The sequence below is a fragment of the Phoxinus phoxinus genome (assembly GCF_949152265.1).
Source record: "Phoxinus phoxinus genome assembly, chromosome: 12".
Classification (NCBI taxonomy): Eukaryota; Metazoa; Chordata; class Actinopteri; order Cypriniformes; family Leuciscidae; genus Phoxinus; species Phoxinus phoxinus.
Window position 1 is genome coordinate 1,515,001 of NC_136887.1, and position 8,829 is coordinate 1,523,829.

At 42.7% G+C, this 8,829-nt stretch overlaps 1 protein-coding gene across 1 annotated transcript in view; it reads right to left on the reverse strand.

Annotated features, from left to right (window-relative positions):
• The window catches only part of slc43a3b (solute carrier family 43 member 3b), a 22,554-nt gene extending 20,837 nt beyond the window's left edge, over nucleotides 1–1,717 (reverse strand). Inside the window, exon 1 of the mRNA XM_079630503.1 lies at nucleotides 1,503–1,717. The gene's annotated coding sequence lies outside the window, so the exon portion shown is untranslated. The remainder of the gene's footprint in view (nucleotides 1–1,502) is intronic.
• Between the last annotated feature and the right edge of the window lie 7,112 nt (nucleotides 1,718–8,829).

An 8,829-nucleotide genomic window follows, 5' to 3' on the forward strand; every position in this document is an offset into this window, starting at 1 on the left:
ATTGTGTAACTTTGCCAGCACTTTAATATATATATTTATATATGTAGAGACAGAGATAGAGAAATGAGAAGCCAGTGTAGGGCTGGGCGATATGGCCAAAAAAAATTATCACGGCCCCTGGTTTCCCTTATTATTATTTTTTATATATATAGTTGGAAACGGTGTAATTTAAAATAGTTGGAAATGGTGTATGTGCAATATGTTTATTATAGTTTGCTTTACAGTAAGTTCAATAATCTAATAACAAGGAGTAGTTTTAGTAGTAGTGTTTAAAGAGCACATCCGTTCAATAATCAGCAATGCACACTTTTTTCGTCAACACCGTCAGTTTTTCGTCAACACCGTCAGATCTTCGACGTTTGGGTGTATGTTTTTGTTAATTTTGGGGGGAAAAAACATCAACTTCCTTCAGTTGATGTTGTGTTTGTAATAAAGGACTATCTGATCTACATCCTCTTATGTTTTATTTATTTAAGGAATTTGTTTTTACAATATTGAAATTAAAATCAAAGTTTGAAAATGCAAATATTTAGAATATTTTTTCAGAATAGTGTGAAATCACAACTTAAGTTCATATATTGTATTTTATTTACATATCAGAGTAACTAAACACTATTACAATATACTTCAGAACTTTAGATTCTTGTTGGATTTAAGTCATTAAAATTGTATAGCCTAGGCTACTTTTTAGTGTGTCTGACAGAGTTGACTCAAATCCAGTTCTGAAGGGGAACTAAGATTAATAAATGCTGAAGAAGTATTGTTCATTTTTAGTTCATGTTAACTAATGAACCTTATTTCCCCATAACTTTTATTTGTTGATTTATTTCATGTAGCTACTGTCTTTTTCAATTGATTATGTTATTAAAACACACAGTTTTCTATAGGCTATATTGTAGTGTTCACAACTTGTAATAATTACTTCAGTGAGCGCATTTCTGCCTGAAATGTATGACGTTAACTGTGTGACATTTCTGATCGATAACTCAGTCTCTGATAACAGAACTGAACTGTAATGTGCACTCGTGCGTTTCTGCTTTATACAACGATATTGTGAAGCGCTACAGCTAGCCTACAAATACATGTGAATGAACTGAATGCTACTGTAAATGTTGGCGGTCATGACTTATAAATCTTCATTGATTCCAAATTACAAGCACACGAATATCATGGCAGTAAAACAGATTAATATACTGTAGCTGCATTTATGCTGTTCTGTTCGCTAGTTATAATTACACGCAGCAGGCTATAACTTTACAGATACTGACAGACAGCAATTATTTACAAATAAATCAATATTTATTGCTAAACTGCTAACTGAGGAAGGACGCTGAAAACACACAGACCAGATAACACACACACACACACACACACACACACACACGCACACACACACACACACACACACACACACACACACACACACACACACTCCGATCTTTCCTCTTTCTCGTGCAGTGCAGTGTATGATCTGATGATAAAGCGGAGAATGAAGGACTTACCGGACGGTCATGAGTGAAGAGAAGACAGAGAATGAGGAAACCGCAGTCACACACACACACGCACACGCACACACACACACACACACACACTGGCAGTGGCAGATCTCCAGGGAGAACACTAGCAGATAGGCTATGTGTGTGTGCCGTCTCTGGCTTAGCCTACTCTCATTCATTCACATGATAACACTAACGACTTTATCGTCACGGTCCGTGTACGTGTTGATAGTTTGTTTTCCGATTTGAAATGAAATAAACAAAAACGAGAAAATGCGCCTTCATACGTTTTTTCGTTGTTATTTAAAAAAAAAAAAAAAACGAAAACAATAGATTTCGGCTTGATTTTTAGTTTTTTTTGGCTTACGGGTCAAAAACAGACAAACGTTTGCACATGTGGGCGGTCATGATGACACGCCCCTTTCACCCGATTGGTCAAGCAAATCTGAGCCTGTGAAGTCATCAGTAATTCCCCAGGTCTATTCAACTTAAAAATAATAGTCCTATGGCTCCCCGGATAGCAAACAGTCATTGAAACTGTTAAATCAACATTCTGTTGTCAATGTTAAGTCATTGAATCAACGTCGAACTCTGATGTTGATTCTACATCATTTTTCATGCCTTTTTAAATTTCAACATTGAAATCCCGTCCATAGATCAACGTAATTTCATGGTATTTCAATTATCAGTGTAGCCGGTGAGGTGGCAATTAGTAGAGGGCGTGGCTAGGTAGGTAAAGGGTTTTTAAGCAGGCACCTGTAGGGAGGCCTAGAGAGGAGGTCCAATCTTTTGTGTGGAATTGTGCTGTTTGGTAGCCTTTCCTTGTGTGTTGGTGCACAGACGCGGTCTGGGTGAGCAGGTAGGCCAAGTGAATATTGACTTTTATTTTATATATTTACAAAGCCTGTTTCACTGAATTAGATGTTTTTAATGCAGACAGAAACATTGTGCTGTCCGGTGACATGTCCGTGTTGGTTTGTGCATGAGCGGTCTGGTGAGCAGGTAGGCTAAATAAATAGTGATTGTTTTGTGTCATATTTATGAAGCCTTGTTTTACTACATTAGGTAATTGTTTTTAATGCAGACGCAAACATTGTTGATGTGTAGGCCGTTGGTCACGCCCGTTCCTATCTTGGAAGTTAGTCCAGGATTGGTGGCTGTGTGGCAGGTAGGCCTCATTTGAAGCTTTGGTATTTGTACTTGTCTTGATTTTAGTTTTATAATGAGAATAAAGTAATAAGTAAGCTTTGTGGTCATTGTTAACTGTGTTTTTGTTTTTTGTATTAGGTTTAGTTGATCGCTGTTCCTCTTGTGTTTTATTTTGTTTTGATTTCCCCATCTAGCCAGTACCTGCATGTGCGCGCTGTATGCCTCCAGCGCAACGAGTGTATCGAGGTTGTGAATCGTACTGGCTAGTGGGGTATTTTCTTTTTGATTTGTATTTCCTGTTTGTTTGTATATCACTTCCCAGCCTCATGTTGTCAGCCAACCCTTGTACTCTCTGTACTAGTTTGAAGCTTTAAAACGCATGAACGATTTACTTAAGTTTGCAGTGGAATTGATTTCTTTGGTTGGGTTTGAGGGTGCTATAGTTTTATTTGATATGATTTTGGGGTTGTTTGTGTAATTTACTTTGTTTTATTTTGAATTGTTCTGTGTGACAAAGTTGGGATTGTACTGGGGTTTCTAATGGGGTTGGCTGTTTATTAATATCTTTTGAGGGGAAATGAATTTTTGCTCTGCAATGTATTTTCTTTTCTTTTCTTTGATAGATGTATTATTGTCTTATTGGTTTATTTGTCAATAAATCTGTTTTTTTTGTATGAGTACGTTGTAGTTAAGTTTTCTTGACCCCGCCTTGCTTAAAGGAACAGTTACCTTGGTAACATTTTGGCGCAGTCGGCAGGGTAACCTTTTCTTTTATGTGGTATTAAAGGCTGGGAAGTGGATAGTTTTTTTTTGTTGTTGTTGTTTTGGTAGGGAGGAACAGCGATCGGCTCGTGGGACGACTGCTTCTGGCGACATCGGATTGGTCTGCTGCAGTTATGGCAGAAGAGCTGCAGCAACTACGAGAGCAGTTAGAGCAACTGCGAATTGAAAATGAAAGTCTAAGACGACAGCCTCACGCTGGAGGTTCAGCAAGTGTATCAAGTTCGGCCCCAGAAGGTAATGGACAGCGGCGTGAACAGGCTATATATGTGCCTAGAGAAAGAAAATGTTCGAAATTCTCTGGCAAATTGTCCCCTGGCTCTCTTTCTTTGGAGGATTGGATTGAAGAGGTGGAGAGTTGTATTAGAGGGAGACATATGTCTGAATCCGACAAAGCCATGTTTGTTTATGATCATTTAGAGGGAGAGGCTCGGACTGAAATTAAGTTTAGGCCTGAGGAAGTTAAAGAGAACTGCACTGAGATATTTTCAGTGTTGCGTGAACTGTATTGCTCTTCTTCTCCTTATGTTATCCTTCAACAAAATTTTTTTGACAGAAAACAGAGGGAGGGGGAATCTTTACAACAGTTTTCTCATGTATTGATGGATCTTATGGACAAGGTACGAAAAGCTAACCCTAATGCTGTGTCTGACTATCAGGTGGTTCTGCGGGATCAATTTTGTGAAAATGTTCAGGACCATACCCTTCGTAGAGAACTAAAAAGGTTAGTGAGGCAGGATTGTTCTTTGACTCTCCTTGACCTACGCAAGGAGGCAATGCGTTGGGTGGAGGAGGGACAGCCTCAAAGAAATAGGTCAAGTAGAGTAGTTCCTCACTCATTTGAAACTCAAGCTGTTGCTTCATGCGAAGAGAATCGGGTGGTTGGTTCTGAATTTGCAGAATTGAAAGATATGGTCCTGCGGCAGCAGGCACAATTGGATTTGATTCTTAAAACTTTGAGTACTCCAGAAGGGGCTGCAATTAATGTTAACCGAATCCCTAGAACTAGTAGATTTCGTAGAGCACCTGATGGCCAGCCCATATGTATCAAATGTAATCAAGCTGGTCATATAGCAAGATATTGTGCAACCAATATGCAAACTAGGTCTGTGCCTGCTTCAGGTTCTAGTGGTGGGGCAGTTGCTGAGTCGGCCTCGTCGGCGGAAAACTAGAGCCCTCCAGGGTGCAGAGCCACACACTGGAGATGAGGACATTAGGCTCAATTGATTCTCAAGCTTTTTCTAGTTTGGTAGGGTCTTGTCCAACATTAATTGTTAAAATGGGAACGGTTGATGTGTTGTGCTTACTAGACACAGGGTCCATGGTTACCACTGTGACAGAGAGTTATTTTAACCATTATTTTTCGGATCTGGGGAAAGGGGATCTCCGTGACTGTGCATGGTTGGCATTGAAAGCAGCAAATGGGATGGATATTCCATGTGTGGGGTATGTAGAACTGGATGTCAGTTTATTTGGGGTTACATTACACAGGAAAGGGATTTTGATTGTAAAAGATGCCTGTTCCCCTAGTATGTACGCTCAGAAGGAGAAGATTCCAGCTGTGTTGGGTATGAATATTATCCGAGAGTGTTATGTTCATTTATTTAATGAACATGGTACTGCGCTTTTTCAGAGTCCCCAAATACGAGCAGCTACCCCAGCATGGAAACAGGCACTCCGCTGTTGTCAAAAAATTGAAGCTGTGTCAAATTCTTCTTCTGAATTTAAGGTGAGAGTTCAGGGTAAAATCCCTGTCCGTGTTGCTGCAGGTACTATGACCATGGTTCCGGTGACCTGTCCCCAAGTTTCAGGTGCTCTAATTGAGTTTCTCTTAGAACCTTTGGGTCCAGAAGAAAATGCCCTTCCAGACGGTTTGCTGTTGTCTCCCTCTTTGGTATGTGCTGAGAGAGGGTTAGTGTATGCACCTATTGTTAATGTAGGTAGTACGGAGGTATGGGTGGCACCACGTCGTATTATAGGTACAGTCCAGGTGGTGAACGTGGTTGCTGCCCCAGGGCCTACGTTACAAATATGTCCTGAAAATGTTTATAGTGCTCAGGTGTCTGTTCATGTGGCTGAGCAGTTGTCTAGTTGCAACATTGATCTTCCTTCCTGTAAAGGACTTACTGAACAAGAAGCAGAACGGGCAAAGCAGCTATTGAATAAATATCAGGTAATTTTTTCTACTACCGAAGGCGATATAGGTTGTACAGCTCTGATTAAGCATGAGATTCCGTTGGAGGACAATAAACCAGTTAGACAGCCATATAGACGAATTCCTCCCTCTCAGTACGAGTCCGTACGGTCTCATATTCAACAGCTTTTGGACAGTAAGGTGATAAGGGAGAGTAGTAGTCCTTACTCTTCCCCGATTGTCCTGGTGCAGAAGCGGGATGGAACAATTAGGATGTGTGTTGACTATCGTCAATTGAATACAAAAACTAGAAAGGACGCTTATCCACTGCCAAGAATTGAAGAGTCTTTGGATGCTCTGACTGGGGCAAGGTGGTTTTCCACCTTAGATTTAGTAAGTGGGTATAATCAGGTTGAAGTAGCTGAGGCAGATAAGGCAAAGACAGCTTTTTGTACTCCATTTGGGTTGTTTGAGTTTAACCGTATGCCCTTTGGGCTGTGTAATGCCCCAGGGACATTCCAAAGACTCATGGAACGGCTGTTTGGGGATAAGCGGTTCTCTTCTTTGCTTTTGTATCTGGATGATATAATTGTATTTTCCTCTTCTGTGCAGGAGCATTTGTCACGGCTGGAGGAGGTCTTTAAGCGATTGAAGCAGGAAGGTCTTAAGATTAAATTGAGCAAATGCCGTTTTTTTCAGAAGCAGGTGAAGTATTTGGGGCACCTAGTGTCTGAGCAGGGGGTTTCCACTGACCCTGACAAAGTGGCAGCAGTAAAGGAATGGAGTTGCCCAGTACACTTGGCAGAGCTTCGTTCATTTTTAGGTTTTGCCAGCTATTACCGCCGGTTTATTTATGGATTTGCTAAGCTGGCTAGGCCTCTTCATGAATTGGTAACAAGACTGAGTGGTTCGGCAAGAAAGGGTAAGACCCCAAGGCTGCCGTTAGCTTCTGTGTGGGATGCAGAGTGTGAGAACAGTTTCCAAACATTAAAGACCAAGCTGGTTACTGCGCCTGTGCTCGCTTATGCAGATTTCCGTAAGCCGTTTGTTCTGGAGATAGACGCAAGTCATCAGGGTTTGGGGGCAGTTTTATCCCAGGAGCAGGGTGGTAAGCTTCGTCCCATTGCCTATGCCAGTAGGGGTCTGCGGAGGACAGAGCGGAATATGGAGAACTATAGCTCCATGAAACTGGAGTGTTTGGCCCTGAAATGGGCTGTATGTGATAAGTTTAGAGAGTATTTGTTGGGGAATGACTTTGTTATTTATACTGACAATAATCCTCTCTGTCACCTGCAGACCTCAAAGTTGGGTGCTCTGGAACAGCGATGGTTATCACAGTTGGCTTCTTTCAATTTTGTGATTAAGTACCGCCCGGGAAGGGTTAATCAAAATGCTGACGCACTGTCTCGGCAGGCCATGAACAATGTGTTTCCAGGAACAGAACTTCCCCAAGTATTACAGCAGCAGGTGAGGGGAAGATCTCCGGAGCGTCTAGTGGTGAGTGCCAGTGAAGTTGCTGCATTGCCTGGATGTTCACGGGTAGATCTTTCTCATTTGCAGAGGGCAGATCCCGTTATTGGCCCGATTGCCAAGGCCTGGGAGGCAGGTAGCGTTTTGCATTCTTCAGAGTTGACGGGTAGGGATCGAGCTGTGAAGGAGCTGGCTAGGCAGTGGGACCGTTTGTGTGAGAGGGATGGGTGCCTCTATCGTTTAGCGTACACACCTGATGGTCATCGAGAGATATATCAGTTACTGTTACCTCAACAACTTCAAAGGGAGGTGTTTTGTAGTTTGCATGACAGTCATGGGCATCAAGGAAAGGACAGAACGGTAGAATTAGTGAAGCGTCGCTGTTATTGGCCAGGGATGGTGAGAGATGTGGAACAGTGGTGTCGGGAATGTCAGCGGTGCATTCTCGCTAAAGCAGTTCAACCAAAGGTGAGGTCTTTTATGGGAACACTACAAGCATCCCGGCCTCATGAAATTTTGGCTGTCGATTTTACCGTGTTGGAGCCTGCAAGTGATGGGAGGGAGAATGTGTTGGTGCTCACTGATGTTTTTTCTAAGTTCACTCAAGCCATCCCTACTCGGGATCAGCGAGCAAGTACTGTGGCGGAGGTTTTGGTCCGGCATTGGTTCCATTTGTTTGGGGTCCCTTGTCGTCTGCATTCAGACCAAGGGCGAAATTTTGAAAGTAACCTTATTAGCCAGTTATGTAAGGTTTATGGTGTACAGAAGAGTCGCACTACCCCGTACCACCCACAGGGTAATGGGCAGTGCGAACGTTTTAACCGTACCCTCCATGATCTGTTGCGGACTTTGCCCCCAGAGAAAAAGAGGCGGTGGCCTCAACATCTGCCACAGCTTGTTTATGCTTATAACACCACAGTGCATTACTCAACGGGTATGAGCCCTTATTTTTTAATGTTTGGATGTGAACCCAAATTACCAGTTGATTTCTTGTTAAATCAGTTGGAAGAGACCGCAGAGACACCTGATCAGTGGATTGTGGAACATCAAGGTAGGCTTCAGGCGGCATATGGTGAGGTACAGGAGAGACTTAGAGAAAAGGTTGCCCGTCGTAACCGACATTATGAGGGTAGAGTAAATGATAAGGGTTTTGGAGAAGGTGAGTTGGTCTATCTCAAAAACCATCATCGTGGACGACATAAAATTCAGGACGTGTATGATTCATGTCTGTATAAGGTGGTACGTGGACCAGGAGAGCAGGGCGTTGTGTATTCTGTTGCTCCTGTGTTTCAGGCCGGGCCTGTGAAGCAGGTCCATCGGATGGAAATGCGCAAGGCATTTATTGACCCTGTTGTAGGTGATGTGGACTCAACTGTGTCTGAAGTTGACTCGAATAGTGGGCCTACTACTGATTCAGATAGTGATTCGGCGTCATGTGTATTATTGCAAGAAGATTGTGATGCGTCACCACCTAGGACAGGTGAGGATCGTGCCTTGGAGAGTTCCCCTGTATCAGAGGCTCAACCCTTAGAGCCGAGGCGTTCTAGGAGAAGTACAGCGGGTCAGCATTCAAACCCTTATAGATTGCCTCGGGCTGCAGTTGCACCAGTAGCGGGGGAGGAGTTGTAGTCCCAAAGACAGATTTGATATGCTGTTTATGATGATGAGAACACTTCAGAGTGTGTGCATCGGCGGGTCGCCGATTAATTTCTGGGGGAAGAATGTAGCCGGTGAGGTGGCAATTAGTAGAGGGCGTGGCTAGGTAGGTAAAGGGTTTTTAAGCAGGCACCTGTAGGGAGG